Source organism: Ovis aries, chromosome 1, assembly GCF_016772045.2.
Source record: "Ovis aries strain OAR_USU_Benz2616 breed Rambouillet chromosome 1, ARS-UI_Ramb_v3.0, whole genome shotgun sequence".
Lineage (NCBI taxonomy): Eukaryota > Metazoa > Chordata > Mammalia > Artiodactyla > Bovidae > Ovis > Ovis aries.
In genome coordinates, this window is record NC_056054.1 from 106,374,771 (window position 1) to 106,400,494 (window position 25,724).

At 51.5% G+C, this 25,724-nt stretch overlaps 1 long non-coding RNA gene across 9 annotated transcripts; it reads right to left on the reverse strand.

Moving 5' to 3' along the window:
- Positions 1-1,212: 1,212 nt before the first annotated feature.
- On the reverse strand, positions 1,213-25,724 carry LOC101105119 (uncharacterized). Of its 9 annotated transcripts, XR_009597489.1 has the most exons (10): positions 25,491-25,724; positions 24,859-25,027; positions 22,325-22,398; positions 22,092-22,155; positions 17,410-21,699; positions 10,853-10,960; positions 4,665-6,604; positions 3,828-3,945; positions 1,857-2,317; positions 1,213-1,542 (listed from the first exon to the last, which is right to left on the reverse strand). It is a non-coding gene; the product is annotated as an uncharacterized LOC101105119 (long non-coding RNA). The 9 variants fall into 9 exon arrangements; XR_009597486.1 differs by having other exon boundaries at positions 4,665-10,960; positions 22,351-22,398; XR_009597483.1 differs by having other exon boundaries at positions 4,665-10,960.

The following is a 25,724-nucleotide window of genomic DNA, read 5'->3' on the forward strand; positions in this document are numbered from 1 at the left end:
AAAAGTGCCGTGATCAGGGCTTAAATGGAAGAGGAGGGCGTGTAGACATATGTGCTTGAACACACAGAGTATCTCAGGGAGGACGCAGGCACCAGCGGCTGCCTTTTGGGAGAGGAGGTGGGTGGCTGTGAACAGGGAGGGGAAAGAGGCATACTTTCCCTTTGTGCTGTTGAAATTGGACCATGTGTGTTATCTTAAGTCTTTTTATTTAGAAAAATTCCAGGATTCAAGCTATCGTTTCATGAAGGGATTGTTAGATGGGAGGAAGGACTTTTTTAGATGGGAGTGGTATAATGCCTAAAAGGAGCTTGCACTCTGGACTCTGCCAGCACTTTCCAGGGGGCTTGTCTCTGGGGGAGCATGTTTTTTACAGGTGTGTCATGGGGGAAATGAGACCAAGAGCACAGGTCCTTCTTGCCTTGTCTCCCCCACTCCCTCAGGTTCCCTCCCAGGTATTGCTGGGAAGTCCTACCTGCTGTCTAACCTGAATCCTTCTTGTTAGGCACATTCATCCCATTCTGTCTCCACTCAGGGTGGACAGAGAGGAAGCAGGAGTGGGTGACCCCGTGAAGCAGGGGTGCTGTTTCTCTCTGGTCTGTTCAAACCCTGGAGAACATTTCTAGGGATGTGTCCCATCGCGGCCAAGACAGAGGGCCATCCGGTGACCTCCCACACAGGTGCTCCAGGGAAGCATCCCCATCCTCTCCTTCTCTTGGTTCTTGGGATGGTACCTAGGGGCCTCCTTGGCCGGGCGCATCAGCCCACTGCTCGGAGCTGGAACTAACCAGGTCATGGACGGTGTTCCCAGAAGCCTGGGGCGGCCCAGAGAGGTGGCAGGAGCCCACCTGCGCCCCGCCCACCCTGCACAGGTGGAAGTTCTGTCTGAGTGAGGCTCCCCCATTTTGTTGCCGTGGCATCCTCTATAGCACTAGTCTCTCAGGGCAGCGATCCCCAACCTTTTTAACACCAGGGACCGGTTTTATGAGAGACAGTTTTTCCATGGGCCTGAGTGGGTGGATGGTTTTGAGATGATTCAAGAGCATTACATTTATTTTTGTGTGCTTTATTTCTATTATGATTACATCAGCTCCACTTCAGACCATCAGGCCTTAGATCCCAGAGGTAGGGGACCTGTGTCTCAGAGGGAGGCTGGCACTACTCTCCTCTCATCCAGCCCCTCCCCTGCCCAGGTACATCCACTGCCACCAGTAATGTTGCTCAGTATTCAAGAGTCTTTATTAGACATGAGATGGCACTTCCATCTCAGAGAAATCATAGCTCAGAAGACACAGGAGAAACCAGGATGGGCTGGGCTGGGCAGCTTGCAGACACAGGAGCAAAGGGGAGGCAAAGCTGAGGTGGCTCCAGGTGCCAATGGGCTGCCCAGGCTGGAGGCTATGGCCTCTCCACTTCTATCCTGCACACAGGCTTCTTGAAGGAGCCACTCAACTTGCTAGAATTTAGCCTCATCTTTCAATGAATCAGGAAGGTTTCTCACAGGGCACCCAAGCCAAGTGGATGAAGTAGGTTCTTCTTTTTGGTCTGAAAAGAAAAAAAAAAGAAGGCCAAGATTGAAAAAGGTTCTTTTGGGATGGAAACATTAGCAGGAGATGGAGGGCAACTGTCCAGTGGCCAGGAGGGGTGAAAGACCAGGGAGGGCTCCATGGAAACGGGGGCCACCATCACAGTGAGTCTAGGCATCTCTTCTAGGTGCTCTGTCCAGGGCCACGGTAGGGGAGTGGGAGAGGAATGCCCAGGGCAGGAATTCTGATCCCCAGCAGGGGAGGGGCTAGGTGGGAGCCCAGGGGACTTGCTTCAGGAAGATGGGAAGCGTATTTCCCTGATCAGGGACTAACCTGAGAAGATTTTGTTGACTTCTACAGCTCCTGTGGCTTCTTCCCCAGCCACATCTTCAACCTGCAAGGACTGTTTTAGCATTCCTCAGACTTCACTCCTGCACCTGAGGAGTGGCCTCCCTCGCCTGAGAACTTGCAGAGACGTCCCCCTGCCCATTCGGTCCTCTCCTCCTTTCTGTCCCACTGCTTGTGTTTGGCACATGCTCTGCAGGAAGCTGGCACAGGGGACGGAGACAGCATATGCTCTGGAATCCCCCAAGCCCCATTTGATGCCCAACCCAGCTTCCTAGTCCTCTGACTTAGGGCTCCGATTATGCCTTTGTAAAGTGGGGACAGTATCAGCAATTTTTCAGGACCATTGGGTGATCAACTGAGACAATGGCTAAGAAAGGGCTTACACACGCAAGAGGTTGCCAAAATCAAAGCCAGTTCCTTCCTTCCTGGGTGGTGGGAAGCTGTACCTAGGAAAGAATAAAATCAAGAAGGGTTACTCAGAAATCTGGTGCTGGGAAGGATTGAGGGCAGGAGGAGAAAGAGATGACAGAGGATGAGATGGTTGACTGACTCGATGGAGATGAGTTTGAGTGAAGGACAGGGAAGCCTGGTCCATGAGGTCGCAAAGTATCAGACACAACTAAGCGACTGAACTGAGAAATCAGGCATCAGAAGCACAGTTGTGGGCACAGCATTCCTTTCCTATCCCAGTTGGAATTGGGAGCCCCCCAAAATTCACCTCACGTGAACTTTCCAAGGGCTTTAAAGTCTGAGAAGAGAATTTCGGAAAGAGGAGGGTATCTGGGCCACATCCCTGCATTGCCCAGCTCTGCTCAGATCAGTGTCACCTTCCTCCCACCTAGACTTGCAATTCTTGCCTCCCTACCCCACCTCCCCCTTCCCCTGCCCTGCCCCCTGGCCTGCCCACCTTTGCCAGGCCCCCAACCTTGATGTGTCAGAGGGGTGGGGATGGGAGGGCTGCCTCACCCATCATACTGGAAGCTCCCTAAAGGTAAAGACTCAATCTCCCTCAAACCTGGGCTCCTTGAGGCCTGTGTCCCTGACCCCTCTTGGTCCTCTGCCCAGCCTGGGCTGGCTCCCAGGGGCCCTGAGGTAAGCCAGCTGCTCCTCAGTGTCCCCGCTAAGTCCCTTCTCAGCTCCCTTTGGTCTTCCTTGCTCCAGATCCTCAGCCTGTCACCTGGAGGTGACAAACCAGGCTGGCTGGATTTGGGGGAACGACAGAGGAGACTCGTGTCTGTTGCGGCCTGGGAAGGGGTGGTAGATGAAGCTCAGTGTGGGGCCCTCCCCTGGGTAGGGGGAAGGGGTCCAGACGGAACAGTCTCCGCCTGTTACACCCTCCCAGCTCCAGACAGAGGGAGAATCTCCTAGCAACCGTACAGTAGGGGGCTGGGAAGAGGGTGGGGGCTGGGAAAGTGGGGCGGGGAACAATGATATCATAAATTATCCCTAGGCCCTCCCCATCAGCCCACCCTTCCTCAGTTGAGAGAGGCCTCCTTTCTCTCTCCACCTGCTCCTCGTTCATGATTCCCCTGCAAAGCTGGGCCCTGTTCGATGCCCCTTAGAGGTGCCCCTCTAACTCAAGGTGACCATTTTCGGCCTCTGCTTGAGCTCCAGAGGGAGAGAAGTCTCACCATTCCAGGATCTCTTGGGGACCTTGTTGGATGGAACCTCCCCTATGACTGGATGGAGGAGCCTGGGAGACTATTACTTTCCAATGGCCTCCTGCTCCTACCTCTTTTTTAGGTGGGGAGGGGGACAAGGAAGGGAAATTACAAAGCATTTTGTGACACTCACTCTACTTCTCTAAACAAAAGTTTTAGACTTGGGACCTCCAAGTCTTTAAGGGGCACCTGAGCCTCTCCCCAATCTATTCAAGCCTCAGTTCTCCTATCCCAACAGCCGGAGCCTGGGAAGCTCAATAATGTGGCTGAAACTGGGGGATGCTTCCTTCCTTACCTCTCAAATCAGCCATGTCAAGCCATAGGTCAAAGAACTGGTGCTCCAGCAGTATAGATCTTGGTTAGACATTGGAAACGACTTTCCAAGGCAGGAATAAGCAAGATCATGGAAATTCCTGGTTGGAGAGAGGAGAAGTCTGTCACAGAAACAGGAACCTGAGTGGTACTCTCTTAAATTTTACCTCATTAACCTCACATATTAAATAACACATAGGGAGTATTTAGCAGAGCCTGACATACAGTAAGCCTCCTTTTTTCTTTATTAAAAAAAATCATACATTAATATGAATTTTTATTGGGTGGATATCAGGAGGAAGGATAAATCCCCTGAGAACTATCTCCCATCCTCCAGGAACCCCATGGGAAAATCCGGATATGAGATCGTGCCCCGAGTACAAGATGGCAGCCAATTGCCATGGTAACAGCAGAGAAGGAGCCTGGTTGGTTGCGGGGGCAGCGCCGGGAAGCCAGCTGGTGCCGGATGGACAAGCCCGGCAGAAGGTAGCCCCAGCTGGGTGACGCTCATGCCCCCTGTGCCCAGGGCTCTCCCTCCATATGCCAGCCTCAGCCTGGCCCTTCCCTCCAGGCTGAAAGACTCCAGTGCTATCTGTGGGGGATGATGCCGAAATCATTGCCTGTCCTGACTCTCGCTTGTGTACAAGGGATGACTGCTCAGAGACAAAAGGCCCTCCTGTTCAAAGTCTCCCTGGCCCACAGGCCAAGAGATCTAAACCGGTCTGAATTTAGCGCATTCCTGACGCTGGTAAGGAACTGCAACAGGGACTTGGGAGGGTCCCAAGTGGTGGGGCTCGGAGGTACCATTTCGTACACATACAGTGTGCGCGTGGCGGGGGTGGGCCACAGTGTCTGGCTAATGTTCCCTCTGGTGAACTCTGAGATGAGGAGGCAGAGCAGGTCGGGGCCACGTGGGGAAATCGGGCTTCACTCTGCCCTCCCTCTCTTCCCAGAAGTGCTGGACAGTGTCCACACAGGGCCAGCGGGAAATTCTTCCTGAGAAGGATGAAAGAAGCTGTGGCTATGGAGTCCATTTTGCTGCTTAGTTAAAAACAAATGCCTCCCAAGCCAGTCTCAGCAAGACGCTGGCCCGCCTGAGACCAGAGAGAACCAGCCAGTCCACAGAGCCTGGCCGTGCCTCCCAGACAGGCCAGAGTCCCTTTGCTCGTCTCCCCAGCAATCCACTCCCTCATTTCCAAACTTCGGAGGCCTTCCTTGATTGTCCCCACCTGTCTACAGTGGCCCCTTTAACTCTGCGTCCCTCATTTCCTCAGTGTCATTCAGAAGGGGCACTGGACATCTGCACACAGTCTTGTAAAACACTTTCATCCACACTGATCCATTTGACCCTCAGGATAACTGTGGAAGGAAGCTAGGATCTAAGATATTAGGTTACTTGCCTAAGGCCACGCAGCTTGTAGGGCTTCCCGGTGGTTCAGTGGTAAAGAATCTGCCTGCCGATATAGGAGAAGCAGGAGAGGCAAGTTCAATCCCTGGATCAGGAAGGTTCCTGGAGAAGGGAATGGCAACCTCCTTCAGTATTCTTGCCTGGAGAATTCCACAGACAGAGGAACCTGGCAGGCTATAGTCTATGGGATTGCAAAGAGTCGGACCCCACTGAGTGGCTGAGCATGCACGCACACAGTAAGGGAGGGAAGACAGGATTTCTCTCTTGACCAGCCTGTCTCCAGAGTCAAAGTCCAAAACCTCCTTTTGCTGTTCTTCCTGCGGATGGAGCCCCTCCACCAAATCTGTGAGCAACCTATAAACTGAGGTGTGTCTTCTATCATTTTACCACTTCCAGAGCTCCCAGTCCAAACTTTTATTAGCTAGGAGAGCGTACACAATGGGGGTTGGAGGTAGGGGAGGTCTGACCCGCACTGATGACTAGTCTATGTGACGCTGAGGCCAGGCAAGGAGAGAAAAACCCCTGGGTTTGGAGACTGAAGGGACCTTAGACTCCTTTTGAGCTCTGGTCAGACTTGAATTTCTACCCTCCCAACACAGCTGTCTCTAGAGGAGTAGCTTCATACAGAGCTGGAGGGGACTCTGCCGAGAAGAAGAAAGAGGGTCTGTGTGGGGCCAGCCTCAGAGGCACTGTGGGAGGGCGTGTACAGTTGGGGAAGGCAGGCTGGACAGGCCTTGCAGTCACACCTGGAAAGACATGGAAAGGGAGTCGGGCAGGGCCTTGGTGTGCAGAGGAGCCTGTCCTGGGAATGGCCTCCCTGGCCAAGTCTTGGCTTCTATTTCTTCTAGGACTTGATTAAAGCTTGAAGCCACCCCTTATCCTCCCACTCCTCCAACCCCATTCCCGCCCACCCCCAATGGGCACTGAGAGCTAAGCCCCCTCCCCTGACAGGGCCACTTCCACAGCCACTCACAGAGAGGCCTTTGTGCAGAGGCTGGGCCTGGGGGAGGGGCAGTAGGCTGCACCCCCTGCCATGCCCATTCCACCCTAGTGGCCCGCAGCGGCCCCATCCTTTCCTCAGTGTCTCTCCAGCCTCTCACCCCTTCTCTGTAAAGAATCTCCTCAGAGCCTTGGCCCACCCCAGATCCTCCCTTGCGCTCTCCATCACTCTCTCCTCCAGGAAGTTTCCAAGACCGAACCTCTGTTCTACACTCCAGTCCCCAGGGGCCCATCCCCTGCCCTGACTTCAGGGCACTCACGGTGCTGGGGACCAACCTTGGCTTCTCTGCATCTCCTGCCGGGGAGCTTCCTGAGCCTGCAGGTGTGTGTGGCTGAGAGGAGTGAGGGTGACTCTAGATGGGGGAGAGGCAGAGACCCTTCTTCAGGTGACACTCCTTTCATCATCCTCCGTTTGTTCAGTACCAGCCAAGAGGCAGTTAAATATCTGGTTGGTGCCGGGCTCAGTGGGCGGCTAGATTTGGGCATCCCCTTGCATGCTGCGGGTGGTTATGTGCTGCCCCTCAGCCATATTCTACACCCGGCATCTCTGAAGCTGTCAGCTAACTTCCCAGTACCCCTATCAAATCCAATTGCCTTGGTGAAACCCATGAGTCTCCTAATAACTGGATTTCTGACTCCATTTCCCATGTTCTCCCAGTCCAGACTCCCTCTGATGGACACTATGGTTACCTGATATGACCCACTCTTCCATACCTCCTTGCCTTTACATATGCTATCCACTCCCTACTAGGCACTTACTCCAACTCCTTAGACTGTTAGCCCCCTGCTTACCTTTGATCACATTTATCCCTTTTATTTGATTACTTATCTTTTGGCGCCCTCCAGGACGCCTTCCTCAACTCCCCTAAGGTATCCCAGGGCTTCAGCCCCTATGCTGTCCCCATGCAAAGGTCTTCCGGACCACAGCCTTCATACTATCTTGTAATCACTTGTATCTGCCTCCCCACTAGGTGTCTAGGCCCTCAAAGCAGCTTTGTATTCCACCTTCCTCTTCAACATAGCCCTTGGCACACAGTAGGCACCCAATAAATGCCTGTTGAATGAAGGAGCTTGACAGGTAAGGGAAAAGAAAGCATGGATATGAGAAGCACTACAAAGAACGAAGGGATGGGTTCTGATGTGAATGATCTGGGTGAAGGGGAAGGAAGAGGGCAAATCCCAGGATAATGCTCAGGGTTTGTACCTGAGGACCTAGAAATTTAACGATGCTCTTGATAGAGGTAGGGAAGCAGGAATGTGGGGCAAGTCTTGAAGCACAATACTGCGTGAATAAACATCTGAATGCCCTCTCTATGTCTGAGGTATGGCCATCTCAGGAGTTTTGGAGGGAGGCTGTACTTATATACCACTGCAGAAACTAAAGGATGAGACGGTTGGATGGCATCATCGACTCAATGGACACGAGTTTGAGCAAACTCCGGGAGTTAGTGAAGGATAGGGAAGCCTGGTGTGCTGCAGTCCATGGGGTCACAAAGAGTCAGACATGATTGAGCGGCTGAAGAACTTTCCCAGGTTTCCTTGCAACCAGGGCCTGGTCATCTGATCCAGGATTAGCCAATCAGATGCACCACTCCAGTCTGATCTAGGAGCCTAGTGGCAGGACCACAGGTGGTAGTAAGGGTACAAATCTTGACTTTAAAGAAATGAGTGTTAATAATTCCAAATGATGGTTGAAATGATAAAAAGTAAAAGGATGTGAGTGGAAAGGAAAAATAAACTGAGCAAAACCTTGGGAAACACTTCTGGCTGGAGACTTGATCTACGCAGAGGACTGAAGGACTAGAACCCGGAACACATATCAGGGATACAAGAGAAGAGCCAAAGGTGGACGGAGAAGACCTCAGTATGAAATGTACCCCAGAGGTCACCAGGTTAACAAGGGCCACGGGGTCCAGCTGAGGAGCCTATGTGAGTGGCTGGAGGAGGTACAGGTGTGACCAGGCGTGAAGGTGGAAGCCAGACTGACGGGCGGAGGACAGAAGAAGAAACCCCATCTCAAGTACCCAGCAGCCCTGCACAGGCCCCTCAGGCTGACAGAGTGTCCTGCCTGCCCCCATCTTTGCCCCTTGCCCCTCCTGCTGATACCCCTAGTTCTGATTCCTCCAGCTTTTTTTTTTTTTTTAAACTATTCATAGTCCTCCAAGTCCACGGACACTCATTAGTGGTCTGGAACTAAACTCAGCACAGAGACCTCTCTACCACCCCTGCTCCTGTGTGAGGCTCACGTCTCCTCTGGGCTGCCGTCCCTCATCTCTCCTTCCTTCCTTCTCTCCCCATCCTCTTTTCCCAGTTCCACTAGGAGGAAGATGCAACAACGTTCCTGGTCAGCCAGAAAGTCCTTCTTGTGGTCTCACCTCCCCGCATGCCCTCCAGCCGGGGCTGGCTCTCAGCCCACACCTGTCAGAGGCGGCCATTTTATAGGTTCCGGCTACCTAAGATGGTGGCCTCCCTCTTCCGTTCCCACAGCCTTGCTTCCTACCCCTGCCCCTTTCTTTCTGAAGCCTGAGCCCAACAAGGTGGGGGGCCAGGCTGGGGAGCCAAGGCCGGAGGAAGCAAGACAAAAAAAGGACAGAAAAGCCGGCCCCTTGGCATCTCTTTTTGGCATTTGAGTCCAGCTCAGGGAGGGAGAGCAGAAAGGAAGAAAGAAAGTAGTGTGAGTTTTTATTTCGGTCTTCTTCCTGTCACCTCCCCCTTCCCAACACACATACTTTGATGAAAACAAAATCTCTCCCCTTTTCTCTCTTCTCCGGCCCCCCTCCCCTTTTCTCCTGGCTCCTACCAAGAGCCTCCTGGAATGCAAATGAGTTGTATTATGCAAATATATGCAAATAAGGCTTAACGAGCGGAAGGAGGGGCAGAATGCCTAATGAGTAATGGCGGAGGGTGCAGATGGAAGGTGGCAGGAGTGACCCCCTCTTCTCCGTTCCCACAGCCTGGGGGCTCGCTGGGAATAGTGAGGTGTCCTTCGCTTCTGGGAAAGAGAAGAAGGTCAAGGCCCTGTCGCTTCAGCTGAGAAGGCCTAGGATGGCCTTGGCTGTAGGTGAGGGACGGCAGAGCTTGGAGGGAGAGAGGGTCAGGTACAAGGAACTCTCTTACACAACTTTGCCCAGAGACTCTGGATATATCAGCCTCCCTGCCTAGATGGTCCACTGATGGCTGAACCTTCAGCTGAAAAGAGGGTGATGCTTATGCACACCAAGGCTTGTGCATCAGAAAGGAGGATTCCCAAGGGAAGATTCCCAACCAGACCCAGGTTCTTCCTGGGAGTGGGGGGTGCAAGCTGTCTCTCTTTGTGCTTTGGAAGGTGGGGGTTGGGGTGGTTGCCATGGCAACATAGCATGGAACACCCACCTTCCCAACATCCAGCCCCAGAGGACCTAGAGAGTTCGGGGGGATAATGGATTGACACCCCCTGATGCCCCCACCACCTGGCACTGCCAGCCGGAGATGGCGGCATCAAATCCTAGAGAGAATGGCCCCTTTGTTTCTAGGCTTTCGGTGCTGGGGGGGCAGGACTGGGCACACAGAAGGGCCTTTCCCAGGCCGCGTTCCAGTCTGTGTGGCTCTTGCTGGCCTCTGGAGACTCCTTGTGGCCATCCACTGCCCTTTCTGCCCTGGCAGATGGTTGCCTCCTTGCCTTTCCTCCCATGGGCTTATCAGCTACTGCTAGGTATGCCTTCCCCTGTGTTTCTCCCTGAGGCCTCCCTTTCAAGCCTTCTCAGACAGAGGAAACAGTCAATTCCAGCTCTTCCTGGCTTGTGTGGACACCTCATATGCCCGGACATGCATCCTGTTCTTTTTTGTATGGGGACAATCGGTGAACTTTCCCTGCCTGCAGTAGGCCTGCTCTACCCATCTCAAGCAGGGAGAGTCCTTAAAGAGGTATCAGATACAATAAACAGGGCCAGGATGGATACCAGGAGCCTGGCCTGTCCAAAGCCAAATCCAAAACCAGGATTTTGGCCTTTCCACTAACCAGCTGAGTGACCTTGGTCATATCTCTTCCATTCTCTTGGGAATCTGTAAAACAAGGGATATAGAGTTGATGCCATCTAAGGCTCTACCTGATCCACACACTCTGCTTCTTAAATGTTGTTATTGTTTCACTGCTCAGTTGTATCTGACTCTTTTGCAACCCCATGGACTATAGCCCACCAGGCTCCTCTGTCCAGGGGATTTCCCAGGCAAGAATACTGGGGTGGGTTGCCATTTCCTCCTCCAGAGGATCTTCCTGACCCAGGGATCCAACCAGAGTCTCCAGTGTCTCCTGCACTGGCAGGTGGGTTCTTTACCTCTGAGCCACTGGGGGAGCCTGAATCTTATATGACCTTAGCTTAAATTCTTCCAGAAATTTAACCCTCAAACCTCTTGCTGCTGGAGCCCTCTCATTCAGACTCTCCGAAATGGACAAACCCTATTTCCTGGAGATGGAATGACAGCTGCCATCAGCCTCTTCCTCTCCCTGAGACTTAACAACTGCCTGCAAACAACTCCCAAAGATTAAAATTCTAGTCTTTGATATATAACCGTGCAGACAGGATTCCCCTCCTAACCCCTGCAAAGGGGGTCAGCACAGCCACCTCATTCATCGCCTGGGAGCTGTCCGTGGTGCTGGATACGGTTCTGGTGCTCTTGTGGCGGAAAGAGGGCAGGAGAGTGGTGGAACACCCATTCACCCCAGGTGAAAACTAAAGGGAAGAGAAGAAGCAGAAACATTTGGAAACAGTAAGGAGGGGGGCAGATGTATTTCTGAAGAAATACTTCTGTATCTCCTCTCTGAAGATCTCCAAATAGCCAGTACTCCTTTAGGGGAGGAAGAGATCAAGAGTCAATGAAACTCTGAACCTCACACTCCTTCATCCCTAATGCTGTAAGTGTCCCGGATTAGCTCAGTCCTCATCTGGATCCTACTCAGAAATCCACAGGGAGATGGAGTCATAGTTCCTGCCCTTATGGTATAGTTCAGGTTGAAGCAGTTGATGGATTACAGACCTCTAAATTCCATCCTAAATTCTAAGGCGCCTACAAGGAATTCAGTAATAAAAATGAAGAAGATATACAATCTGCCTGATAGTATTGTATTATAGCTATTAGGAGCTTGATGGGGTGGGTAGAAAGATAGACAAGATAGGAAAGGGCATGTGTGTGCCTGCTTGCATGTGTATGTGTGTGTATGTGTGTGAGCATGTATTTCCCAGGCAGAGTGATAAGACTATATCAGTGGTTCTTAACCCTAACTGCACATTTAGAAATACCAAGGGAGCTTTTAAATGATATTGATGCCTAGGCCTTATTCTCAGGCACTCTGGGATGTGCTGGACCCAAATATCAGTAACTTTTTAAAAGCTTCCTAGGTGATTTTAGTGCATAACCAAGTTGAGAATCACTGGTCTGGAAGAAAGTAAATGTGAAAATTTTCAGGGGTTAAGCCTGATCACCTGGAGGAAGAGGGCAAGGCTAGGGCCCCTGAAGAAGGGAATGAATAAGGAGGAGAAGGACAAGCTCGTGTAACCTCCCCTTGCCTAGGAGTTCTCAGTGGCCTCAAGCCTGACCTGGAGACCGACTCAGGTGTTGGGCCTGTCCCTTCCCTGCTGTGAGAGCTCACACCACCCAAGTCAATGAGATACACTTCCCCCCACCCTGGTTCCTTGCACAGAGACAGGGAATGGGTGCAATAACCCCAGGGCATGCTGTTCCCCTTCACCCAGAAGGTCCCCAGGGAGGCAGTTGTGGAAGGTAAACAGCAACAATGGTCTCTTTCAGTGTCCAGATTCCAACCCTTCAGTCCAATTAGCAGACACAGCAAACAGCAATTCAGCTGCCTTCAGCCGCTGTCATAACAAACTCAGAGCAGCCTTAATGGGGGGATTAGGGCAGGAGGAGGGGGGTGTCACTCTGAGCCCTGGGAGAGCCTGGGTGGCAAAGAAGGGTTCCCCTTTTCTCTAACTCTCTCCTATCTAAATACGCTCCTGCCCAGCCTTACCTTCCATAGCCCTACTCCTCATTCTCCTCAGAGCTCCGAGAATGTTTTTTATAGTTTTGCCTATTCTTTCCTCCCAGTGATTTTAAAGCATTACCCGAAACTCATTTAACAACTAGGGAAGTTGGCATACCCTGCCCTGGATGAGACAGTGCTATAACTACTCAAGATCTCTGAGGTCTCAGTAGCAAAGGAAGGGAGAAAGAAAGTCAAATATCCCCAGAATACCCGAGTGGAAAGGAGGTGAAAAAAATAAACATCGGGATTCCCACTCCCAAGCCTTGGGAAGTCCAGAGCTCTAGAAGGACTTCCAGATGTGGAAGAATGCAGAGGGGCCTGTGCTCTCTGGTGAGGTATCAACCTTGGGAATCAGGAGTAGGTGGTTGAGAAGGTGGGAGGTGGGGCTGGGAGGCCAAAGGACAGAAAACATTCCTTCTGTGAGTCACTGAGCAATGAAGAAAAGTCTGCATGCTCTTTAGTTCATTAATTACACCCACTATCTAACTGGTCCTTTAATTTAATAAACTGTTTTTAGTAACTCTAGAAGCTTAGTCGAATAAATTTGGAATTGTCATTTATACAAGCCATATCTCTCTACCTACATAAGTCAGTTTACCAATCCTAAGTACTCTTACCAATACATGGTAAGATTTATTAAGGAGAAAAAAAAACAAAGGTCATTCTGCCACGTGGACGCCAGCCTCTTTCCTTAACAGACTTCCCAGAGTCTGCTCCTCTTCCCCCAGGCTTCAGACACTGCTTCCTCGGGTCCCAAGAGTCCCTCCTTGATTTCAAAGCTAGAAGAGGAGGGGGAACTTCCTTAAATTTAAATCTTTGGAGATCCTCAGCATAGAATATGCCAAAAAGCTGTCCTTTCTGCATTCTGACATCAATCATATGCTTTCAAACAGTTGCTCCAACCTGTAGCATTTATCACCTCTGCAGTCAAAGAATTACCCACTACCTGTGGGTATCGTAATGTATAAGACCTTTATTTATAGAGAATTCTCCATTTGTTCCATATAACAACCCCGAGGATACAAACTCTTACCCCCAGTGAACAAATATCTGATCAGAAGCTGGTAAATAATGGCACCTAAACCTAGACCGTGTTCAGTCACATTTGCTCATTCTCTTTCTCTCCCTAGACTTCTGACTATGATGATTTCTATTATTGCAAGGATCTTTCAACTAAACCCTTTTGATGCCTAGACCTATGAAAAAGTTGCCCCAGGGTGAGGGTGTGAGTGAAAATGCAAAACTTGAGACAAATATTTAGAAGAAAATTGCCTTTGAACTCCTGGACTCAGAATTCAATAGGAGAGGGTATTGGGATAAAGGACTGAGGAGAGAAATGGGTAAAGAAACCAGTTTAGAATTTGTTTTCCAGTAGGAATAGGTGGATATAGCAAGATGTGAACAGACCTAAAAATTACTGGACACAGAAATGTAATGATACAAAAGAGAAATTTCAACCCTGCCTCCACACATCCCCATTCTACCAGTTTTCCTACTGGGTTTAGCTGAAGAAGGTGCTAATGGTATAAAGGTTGGGGAAGGCAGAAGGAGGACTCTGTGGTGTCACTGTGACGGCGACATTTGGTAAACCCCTCCATATTTCAGAGTGTCTCTTCCTCTCCTGGATTTATAGCTGTAAGTAGCCAGGAATTCCTAATCTCACATCAGAGCTTCCTACCCATCATGGATCACACACATTCAATCTCACACCAGCTCACACATCACTCAGTTTCTCACGCTCATAAGCAGACACAAACATTGTCACCCACCATTCTCTTGGCAACCCCATCTATACACCCACACATGCGGCTGATGCAAACCCCCACCCCCCACAACTCTTCTGGCTTCTATTTGCCCTTTCCACTGAGGAGCTTGTTTTGTAGGATGTAAACCCTCAACCCACCACTTCCCACAGGCCCTCTATTCTTTGGAGATTCTATGGTCAAATGTGCTAATAGAATATGACAATAATAATATAAACCCAAATTGTGTGGCTAATAATATAGGTTCTGAGTCTCATGTGGATGAGCCTTAGTAGATCCAGAATACATGTTGCCAGCCAGCTATAAGAAAAGTTAAAAAAAAAAAAAAGGCAACACTTGTTCACAACCGGGCCTTGCATCTCTCAGTGGGCTTTCCTTCTCCCCTGGTGCAAGGATTCCCTGCCTCTCACCCCCATCTCAGTCTAATCCACCTCGACTCTCAGTCCTTCCCTTAGGCAAGTGTAGAGAAGTAGAGAAGGAGAAAAGTATTGGATTTGAAACCACTGAGTGACATTAGCGATTCATTTGAGTCTGTGGCTCCTGTTTGTAAAATGCGGTTAGTAACAGCTACCTCACAGGGCTGGAGGATCAAAGAAAGGCTTGCAGGCAGAGTGCTCTTAGGAGAAATACGGTGTGTCGAGTTAGGGATTATTAGTGCCTGCCCCAATCCCACTCCCTTGCTCCCTAATCCAGTCTCCAGTTGTCCCTCCCCCCCCAAAAAAGGTAGATTTCAAAAGAGCTGAAATAGACAAAAAGTCTGCTAATCTCCCTTTCCTTCAAACCTCTACGTACTCTGGACTCTCTGAGGCCCAATTGTTTTAGTTTGGATTCCCCAATATTCCTGCCACATAATATATAATAGAATCATAATCTTCTAGCTATAAAATCAGCTCCTGGGAGGAAATTTTAAATTTACAAGGAAACAGGAGTCAGTACAAGGTCGTTTGCCCAGTTCTTCTGCTCCCTTTAGACTCCTTAGGGCCCTGCCCTGTGTTCTGAAATGCGGGGTGGGGTGGAGGGGGGCACGGTGGGGGTTTGTTGGGATGGGAACAGATAATAAATGCACAGGGAGCTACTTCTAGTTTTGCTGCCTGTTACTTTTATTCTCCCTAGTGACTAGACCATCCTCCACTCAACTGCACCTAAAACACTCTTTTGCTTAAAATATTTAGGTCAGGCCAGATAAATGGATTCTTTTAGGAAAGGCCCTGATTAATCTCTCTAATTCTTTGCTTTCTCCCAGCAGCATAAATACCAAGCTACAAATTCCTTTGTGTTTGAGCTCCTTGAGGCCATTTGCTCTTGGAGATGATTTCCAAGACAGTGAGGATGGGGTGGGAAGGTAGCGTGTCCTGAAAGACCCCATCACAACCCCTTTGGTCAGTGAAGACAAAGCTGGCATGAGAAGCTTTGCAAAACATCAAATTCAGGTCCTGAGTGGGAAGGAGGAAAGAATATGAAAACAAGGGGGCTGAGAAATACTTTGCACTCCGTTGCCCACAACCCAGCCTGGGCAAAAAGGCTCCCTATGAGCAACCCAACCTGGACCCCTAGTACTTCCAGCCTCCCTCCGCGTATCTCCTGCTTTGCCACTCTCAGCACCCGACCAAGCTGAATAGACCGATAGGGCTTTAGGGAGCAGATCAAAGCCAAGACTGGCATTCTTAGGTGACCTCCCCCAAACTCTCCGGCCCCAGCAATAGCTGTGAATAGCCTGCGGGAAGCTGTTTCCCAGCGCCCGCGGGAAAGGCCTGGGCCAGGAACCCCAGGCACTGCCCAGAATAACCCCAAAACGAGATTTCAAGAGATCTCTCCCTTGGAGCAGCGTTCCCGGGCGCTGACTGCCTGAAACGGCCCGGTCTCGGGAGGTAACCATCACGCCCTTTCTGCTACCCCGCAACTAGGCGGTGGAAAGCATTGCATCGCTCCTGGCGCAAGTGAAACAGGACTGCGACTCCTACCTGCGCGGACCGAAGTTGGAGGGTGGAAAGACGCCGCGACCCGTGCGGTCTTGAGGCCCGAGGGCCGCCGGGTCCTCTTCTCGCCTCCCACGGCCCGTGGGTCCTCACGGCTTTAGCCCCTCCCTTAGGCCTCCCGTCCGCCCGTGCCGCCAGCTTTCCAGGGGCCCCTCTGCGCAGTGTATGGGGTTATTTTTACTTTCGGTTATCTAGCTTTATGAAGACTCCACACCACTCATACAGCTAGATAACCAAAGATAACAACCAACCCCGCCTCCTGGCTGCAGTCGCCGCCTCTTCCACGCAGCCGCCTGGCTGCCGCTGCCCACGCCTGTATCGCCGCAGCCTCCAGGTCGCCCGCCGGTGGAGGTTGGGGAAAGGGTACACTGGGAGAGGGGGAGGACAGAGAGAGAAGCAGAGTCCAAGACAGAAAAAGACTCAGAGACGCTGCGGTACAGACACGACGGAGACCGAGAAAGGCGTGGAAAGATGCGACGGCCGATGGCGTCGAAGTCTGGGAATCGCCCCCGGATCTCAGAAGCTTGCGATGCCTGGTTTCCCGCTCCCCATTCGAGCCAGAAGTCAGAGTGCCGCTGGTCCCTGGGAGGAGGGACTCGCAGGCTTTTCGTGCCACCCGGGAAGACTTCAGGGACCGAGGCAGAGGCCTCGCAAACCTCACGGTGTCTACACTGCCCCTTCCTCTGGAAGATCCAGCCGCATCCGATAGCCTGAGCCTTGGCTTTCAGCGAAGCCCAAGCCTCCGCGTGGGGTCGTAGCGGGGAACAGCGGAGCCGACTCCACCACATCTCCCAACTCCCAAGGGCGGTGGAAGCGAAGTGGAGCTCGCGCCGCGGGGTCGGGGGGAGGCGGGAGAAAAAGCTGGATCCTAGCCACCGACTAAAAAGGGCAACGGGCAGCGAAATCCTGGGGGTAAAACCCCGGAGGCGTCCCACTAGGAAACAGGGAAATCCCGGCAACCCAAAGAGAGAGGGAAATGGGGGCGGGGAGGCAAGCCGGAGACTCCCTAGCGAGTGTCTCTAGGAGAGAAGGACAGGGAGAGACACCATGCGGGAAGGGATCCGATAGCGCACCCATGAGATGGGGAAGGAGGAAGAAAACGGAGGGCGGGCTGGGAAGGTGAGCCGAGTCCCTGGGCTCACAGGACCCCCAGAGAAATGGCTTTGTACAAAGAGATCCAGAAATCACCCAGGGCTGTGAAAATGGCCGGGGGTCCGAAGCCAGAGGAAGTGCTGTAGGTTGGTGGGGGTTCCAATCAGGAATCGGAATCAAGGAGGTTCCGGGAGCCCCGAGGAGGGTGTGGGGCTCGGCCAGCCCCAGTTGGCGGAGGCCCGGGCACGGAGGCGCCGGATTCCAAGGCGCTAACCCACCTCGTGTCCCAAGCCGCCCAGGTCACTTACATCGAGCCCAGTGTGCCCATCCGTGCTCTCCCTCGCGGTCCTCCCGGCACGTTCCCGCCCACGGAACGCCATGGCCCTGGGTTCGAGGTGCCAGGGCTCAGCGGGCGCCGGGGTGGAGGCGCCCGCCGGGATCTCAGCCTCCGCCGAGCTAAGGCGAGCAGGGCAGAGCTCACCTCCCTAGCTCCCTCCCCAGCCTCTGCCGCTGCTCTGGCCCGGGCGCGCTCCGGCTCCGGACTTTTCATTCATCCTTTCGTGCTCCCTCCCCAGACCAGCCTCTGATTGGCTTCGCCGAGTCTGACGTCACCGCCTCGTTCTCCCACCGGCTCCGCCCCTCCCCCTTCCCGGGTTGAGCCGGAGCGCGCAATTGGGGCGCCCTTCCCCCCGGAGAACGGTGAAGGGGGTGGAACTACTATGTCTGTGTGCTGATTCTCAGCCTTTTGCTGCCTCACACATTCCCGAGACCTGCCCGCCATCTCCAATCCATTGCCATTTGTGGTTTTGATCTCCAACCTCACTCTGTAGGTTCTACGTTTTCCATTTTGACCCAAGGTATATTGCACCAGGTCCAGGGTTCAAAGATGGGAAAAGAGATCGGGTGATATCTCCTCAAAAAGAACCAGATTACTGGAGACTCAACCTCTGCCGGCCTTCTCGCATCAGGATATCCTTTGTGCTTCTAAGATTCTGACCCATTCCAGACTGTAATCTTAATCTTTTAGGATGGACAGGAACCTCCCTTATTGGTTTTCAACCCAAAACAGCGAGGAAAAGATCCTGGAAGTTTGGGACTCCTACTGGGAGATGCAGGGTGTGAGCGAGCCTCGACCTCCTTTTTCACCGTGCAGAAATAAGAATATCTCAGGAACTTGTTCTCAGCACCAAAGTTCCAGGTAGGGTAGGCTGGGAAATCCCAGCTGACATTAATCTGGGCAACACACAGAGATTTGACTCAGCCCTGGAGGCCCTCCCTAGCGCTTTCTCTTCCTCCCCTCATCCTGTGCGCCTCCAATCGCGAGCCTGGCACCCTCACCCCGGGTTCCATCTCCAGGTGTCTGGAGAGCCGGAGTCACAGGGAGAAAAATCATTCTCAGACAAGGTTTTCCGACCTGGATCCCCAGCTGGCCGAGAGAATCAGAAAACGGCACACACCGGTCTGCAGGCAGGGTCAGGACTCTCAGATCCGTGGAGCTCTCTGCGATCGAGCTGCGAACTCCCATTTGAGCCGCCGTGCCTGACAGGTCGCGAGTTACCCTATCACTCCACCACCCTCCTCTGGGCTCCTTTTCTAAAAACAAACAAACAAACCCTAAGACTTGGATAACTGAAGCCAGTCCCTCTGCCTAATCTGGGCTGGCTCCTTTCTACAGGGATCCTACAGCAACCGAAGTGCCCCCCAGGGGACCCAGGATTCTCCATCAGACCCAGCCAGGTTGTTTTATCCGTGCGGAGTGGGGCGGGGGTGGGGGGAGGCCCTCTGCATAGTCTAGGACAAAGCCCAGCCCGAATGCTATTTGCCTTGGTTAGTTGTGGGTTTCATTTGGTGCTCCCCTTAAAGACTGGAAAGTCTGAATAACTGCTGCATGGTTGTGAGGCAGGTGTGTGTGTGCGTGTGCGGGGTGGGGGGACTTTGGAATAAGACAAAGGCCAGGGACTTGTGTTTCCCCACCAGAGTGACAGTAGGAAGCTGAAGTTGTTGGCCTGATTTCCCAGGTTACAGGACACTAACGGTGGGGCTGTGCTTGGCCCCCTCTGTCTGCCTCCATAGCGTCTCAAGGGCCTTACCCAAGGGAAAGTCTTTCTAGAAATGGCCACACTATCAATTCTTTACCGTCCTAGAACTGAAAGCACACCAGTCAATGGTGGGGTACAGTTGCAGAAAGGCGAACCCTCCCCACTCTCAGAGATAGACCTACCCAATGGATGTGCTGCTAAATGTATCCCCTAAATGCATCCTCCATGCCAGGCCCCAGAGAAACAATAGGCCTCTTTGTACCTACAAACCTCCTCAAGTATTTCTCAGTCGACCACCTCACACCCCTTTACAGGATACCTAACATCCTCTAGACATTCTAGCAATCCTAAATAGGGACTGCACTTCTTCAAACACACCACCAACTTCCCCTACAAGTATTTCCCCACCTCCCCTCCCACAAGATCTTTTAAAAGCACTTCAAATAAACCCTTTGTGCCCCTCCACCTTCCCCTTACCCACTGCCTGGAGGCTTGGGCCAGCAAGTAGGAAAGAGGCTGTGTTGCTAGCTAGCACTCTCCCTTTTCTTCTCTGTCCCTAATTTCCAACCAAGTCCCCTGCCTCTATGAAGCCCAAGCTTAGCTCCACAATTCCTTACCCAGGGCTGGACCATCCAGACAGCCTAGCAAGAAATAGTTGGGATCAGCAGGAGCCACATTTTTGTCAGAGAGGAGGACAGAAAGGGTTTTTCTGCCCAACAGAGACCGCACCCCCCCAACTTATTACCCAAATTCAACTCAACTGGATTTCCTAAAAAACCAAGTTCAGGAAAGCAATGGGTACAAATCTAATTTTCTCCAAATAGCTAGATAAAGAGCTAACTACCCTTGTGTCTTACTGTGGCTTTGGCTCTTCCAGAGTACCTCAGTCTAAACAGAGTGTCCAAATATGAGAGGAGGGGCGTGGCACAAAAGAAAACAGAGATTATTCTACATTGTCCTGGTACTATCTACTTGGAATCCCCCTCTATGCCTAGATTTCTGATGAAGTAATGTTTTGTTTAGTTTTGTCTGGGTAGACTTGACAACCTGATCTCCCACAGTGCCTGCTCAGAAATGATGATGAGTGGGGCATCTGCCTTTATTCTAATGGAGACAGAGCTACAAGCCGTGAAAGAAGGAGAGAACTCTCCACCATCATGTTAACTGGGGTTGGTTTGTATACCAAGCCATGCTGCTCCAGTTTCAAAAAAAGATGCTACTTTGAGGGTAGCAAAAGAGACAGTCCATCAAGGTCAGAGGTGGTTTCATACATATTCAGCTCTATGGTATCTAACACTATGCCTAAAAGATAGTGGGTGCCTGATGAATAACTGATGAATTGATAGAAGAATGTGTGTCCCTGTGCGTGCGGCTGCAAGTCTGAGTTTGCCTTCCTGTGGACTGAGCCCATCGTGGGTGGAGAAGGAAGGTATTGACAAAATGTGTGTCCTATGGGGTCTGTGTATGGGTTTGAGAGGGGAGTAGGGGGAGTTGTATGTTAGTGACTATTTGGCAGCTCCTTTGACCAGAGGAGCCCCTTCTACTATGAAGAACTGGATACAGCAGACCTGGGAGAAGCCAACAGCTGGGGCAGAATGGGTGCATTGTGTTCCCCTTGCTCTTGGCCCACCAGCCTCAGTCCCTCTAGGAAGGCCTCAGTTGGAGCAGAGCTCTCTGCTTCCAGCACACAGCACATTCTGCCGCAGCGGTCTTAGAGCAATGGTCTACAGACCCCACCCAAGTCCTTCCAGGGAAATTCTGGCGGACTGAGGAGAGAGCACACCAACCCCCTGGTGCTGATCTGAGTCTCTAAGTGTCTCAGTTAGCCAAGGAGCATACATGCTTTGCCAGTGCCTGTCCCTGCCCCCACCTCTACAGCCCCGAGGCCCACCCATTGTCTGTGTCCCTGAAGAGGCCCATGTATAGGAAAACACGGCCTGAATTATGCCCTGTGCATGCAGCTTTTGGATGAATCTTTCTAGTTTGAGTCCCAGAATATATTTTGGCATCATGCCACTCTCTTGAAAATACTCAGGTAATTAAATAAAAAGCACATTTGTTCTTTGTTTCAATTATCAGGTTAATTTGCCTTGAAGATACAGATGAAAGCTGCATTTGGAAGAGGTTGAGTTCAGATATTTATTTCTGTCTTCGTGGTTCATTATTGTGAACATTATCATACATTATTCTTTTGCTACAGAATATTTGCATTTTCTATGGGATTGCACCAGATAAAAGCAAGAATTGGCAGTAAAATAAAAAAAATGGGGAAGCTGCCAAAAAAAAAAAAAAATACAACCTCTATATAGGCAGATGAGTTTAAAGGGAATGGAGATACAATCTGGACGATTTCTCCCCAGAGATACCACCCTTCTCTTCCCACAAAGTGTGTTTCCTCCTGTTCAGAGGCCAGCCTGAGAATTCCTCAGGGCTGTCTAAGCACTGCCTCCCCCGATGGCTCTCAGTTCTCTCCTTCAACTCAACACACCGCTCACTTGCTTGAGAGCCTTATGGAGTCAGGACGGTGACAAAGGTGGTCAGCCATAAGCAAATGGTCTCCTCGAGGGCAAAGCATGAATGTGTAAGGGTCTGTGTACGCATACATGCATGCGCATACATGCAAGCCTATCAACTAAGACAAACACAGTGACATAGCTGCAGATATTCGCAGCGGTGCCACCCCCCAGTTCCCACACACCCTGCACACACACCCACGCACAGCTGTTTCAGCTCTCCAGGTGCCCCTTCAGCACCACCCACACCCTCTCCTTTCTCACCTCTATCATCCAGGTCCCATCCATAACTTTGCTCCTCTGCAATTCACTGCCTCCCAGCCCCACCCGCCCTGGGTCGATGGGCCTCCATCTCTTCCCTCAGGAGCCTCTGAGAGAAGGGCAAAGGGTCCCCAGAATCCTCAGGGCCTCTCCTCTCTCTCATGGAATGGGGCTCACCGGGTAGCCTTCATTCTTAAGTCACCATGTTCCATCCCCATTATCAACGACTATCCAGGTCTTCCTACAATTAGAATAGACCCAAATCAGGGCCTGAAAGCTAGAAGAGAGCAGGCAGGGGGTTGAGAGGTATAAGGAATGGGGGAAAACCCAGGTGACTGCACAGCCAGCTTCTTTCTCCACCCCACCCCCCAACACCACCATCAGAAACAAACAAATAAGAAAATAAGTACCCCCAAAGCCAAAGGTGGACACCTACGATGACACCAGAAACAAACGAGGCTGCCTCTTCTCCGATGCTCCGCTCCTGTCGAGGAGGAGAATGCAAAGGTTAAAGTCTTTTTTGTGGCTCCAATCCTCTCCCTAACACCCTTGTCTCCCTGACACTCTTTCACCAACAGGGCTCTGGGCTGCACAGGGAAGCAGCTGGAAGAGAAAAGCCTAGATGGGCAGGGAAGGCAGGACCCCTGCCTGAGCTCTCTGGCTCCATCTTGCCTAGATACCTCTAAGCCAGGCCCATCCTCACAACCTCCCTCTAACTCCCTCCGAAATCACTGGGCCCAGGGATCTGAACTGAGCCTGTGAATATGTTGTGGCCCTTCTGATGGAACCTAGAGGAGTAATCCCCTGCCCAGTGGCTACCATCTCCTCCCAGATTCCTGCTGCTCATGGTACACCATGACAAAGCATGCTCAGGATGGAAAGAAGGATCTGGGGTCAGACGTATATTTTTGTCTATCTAGGTGTAACTGCATTGGAAACTCTAAAGTTCTAGGTGCTTAAGACACTGTCGATCGCATTCTGTCTCCAGCTTTCTTTTCTCTTCTCATCATTACCTACCTATCATCTATCCATGCATATCACTAAAGATCCATAAAGACATATCCTGTAGCTACCAATTTTCTCCCTTTCTTCTCCGTCTCTCTCTCACATATACAAAAGCTGTGAACACAAAGCAGTTGTTTTTTTTTTTTTTTTTTTAATTTAATGTTGGGTATGAAACCCCGTCTCAATATTTTCTAGTCTTACTTTCTAAGTATTTTGCTTTCAGCCTAAATTATGATTTTGGAGAATGACACGTATACCACAGGTAACCCAGGTCCTAAAATACTACGAGAAGTATATTGCGTGTGTGTGTTGTGATAAATTAGTGAATCCTTCTACCTCAAACTCAATTTTACAACTAATTCTTCTTTTTTTTTTTTTTTAAAGTCAGGAAGATAACATACCTAAATGCAGAGGAAATCAGAAAAAAAGGAAGGCTGGGGGGCAGGTTTAGGAATTAAATCAAATCTTGATTTCTAGGGGGGGTGTTTTGAATATGCCTCTCTCCCCTCTTCTAACATCCATGAATACCCACTTAATGCCCAGCTTCAGCTCTGCCAGCCCATCCATTCCATAAAGGGACATCTCAGTCTGAAAATATCTTCAAACCAAAGTGGGGGCCAACCCCAACTTTATCTTATTGCTAGACAATAAGCACAAGGGCAATTGAGGAGCCTCTGGCTCCTCTCCCGACCCTGTTCACAAAGAGTCATGGGGTCCCTGGAACACTTGTGTCTCTTTTTGCTGACCTGTGCCCCACACCCCACTCTACCCCCTCACACACACACAGTGTACAGGGGGATGTGGGGACAAGGACCACACCCCAGGAGGCATGGGATATGTGTGCGCTTGTTCTGTGGTGGGTAGCCTCGGCCTCTCCCAGACAGCTGGCCTCTGGGGAACCAGAAATAACCTGCTGGCCTCCAGCCTCTGCCACCCTACGAGGGTCCCAGCCTGCCTCCCAGAAAGCATCGAGCAGGTGGGGGCTCGAGATAAGAATAGTGCCTCTTTCCTGTCTCCTCTGACCCTTCTCAAAACACAAGAAATTAAAAAGCCACCATCAGATGGGTCTCCTGAGGCTGGGGCAGGGTTCTCTCCCCTTTTTGAACCTAAGCATCTGCCCCAAAACCTCGCTTGCCTGTAAGCTCCCCTCAGCCCCTTTCCCACCTCCCAGCTCATGAGAAAAGCAAGGAGAGGGGGAAATAAAATTAATCTATATTCTACAAGTGTTTCTTTTTTCCCCCTAATTCTGGTCTCCTCCCTTTTAGAGATATGGCTCCTTCCCCAACCCCCAGTGACCCCAGTCCCTCAGACTTTGTCTGCCCCTAAAACCTGAAGTCTCTGGGGGCAGAGAGGAGTAGAGCCAGAGAAAGCAAAGAAGGTCAGGAGCCTGAATACAGCACCGTTTTCTCTCTTCCCTCACATCTCCACTACAACCTTCCTTCCTGCCTCTCCTCTTGTGCAAGCATTAAGATGTTGGCCCTGTCTGGTGGGGAGAAGGGAGGGGCAGATTAATAGGATCAGTAGCACCGTGACCCTAAAGCCCCCCTGAATCCCATTGACAAACTTAGTGAGCTGTCTCTGGGCTGGCGGGGAGGAGGGAGACCAAGAGGCGCTCTGGGGCAGCTGGGCAGGGCCCTGCCTCAGCTCACCTCGATAGATAGATGGGGAAGCGGGAGATGAAATCCCACTCTGCTAGCTACTCCTACACACCACACCACACACACACACACACACACACACACACACACACACACGCCTCTTCCCTTTTGGTCCCCCCCTCAATCTTTCCTCAGCCTTTCTGTGATTCCTGCACCCGCCTCCATTAGCCAGCGGGCAAAGTAGGAGGGTAGGATGCCCTAACTGATTTTAGAGGATCCCTTCCCACCCCCAGCCCGGATGTCTGAGGGGCTAGGACCCTTCCAGATGAATGGCCACTTACCGGCTTCTGGGAGGAGGCGCGCTGGCTCGGTGGCCCCTGCCGCTGGCCTGCCTCTTTCTCCGGCTCCTAGCCTCTTGTGGAGTGGAGGATGCAGCTCCGATGACGTAGCATCTGTCTATCCATTCAGGAATTTCGCTTGCCTCCCTCTTTCTTTCTCGTGCTGCTCTCCCTGGAAAGGCAGCAAACAGGGGGTACTGCCCCTGTCTAGAGACACCCCCCAGGATAACAGCCCACTCTGATGAAGCCCCTCCTTCTCGCATCTCATGCCTGTCAGGGAAGGGGTCTTTGTCATCTCCACTCTTTCCCATCTCCTCCTACTGTCTTTTCTAACCTGAGGCAGGAAGAAGGGGCTAAGGAAAGCTATTGTTCCTCCAGGACCCCTCGTTCCCAAAGGAAGCAAGAGAAAGGGTGTGACGGGGATACCGCATTCCCAGCCTCCTTCCAGTTCTAATCCACCTTCGAACTTGAGAGCGTGATTAAATGATGTGTGTCTCGGGTGGGGAGTGGAGTTGATAGAGTGATAGAAAGAGCACACAGTTTGTCATTTGGAGGGTCAAAGTATTCCAGTCTCCCTTTCCCAAACCTCCCCCAGCTCCCTGTCCTTGTCAGCTCGAAGAATCACAAATCCAGACCTTAGCTGTGAAGGAGAAAGTGGCAATCCGAAGATGAAGGCTGAGAGCTTGAGGGGGGAACGAGGTGGAGCAGGGTGGTGAAAGCCAGCACTTGGAAGTCTAGACAGGAGCAGAGGAGGGGTGGGACCACAGATTCAAAGTAGGAGATAAATTATCTTGTTCTAAGAAGAGGAGAGCGATTTGGGGGTTGGTTTCCAGGGCTGGGGTCCCGATACTTGGTGGAAGCTGGGGCCC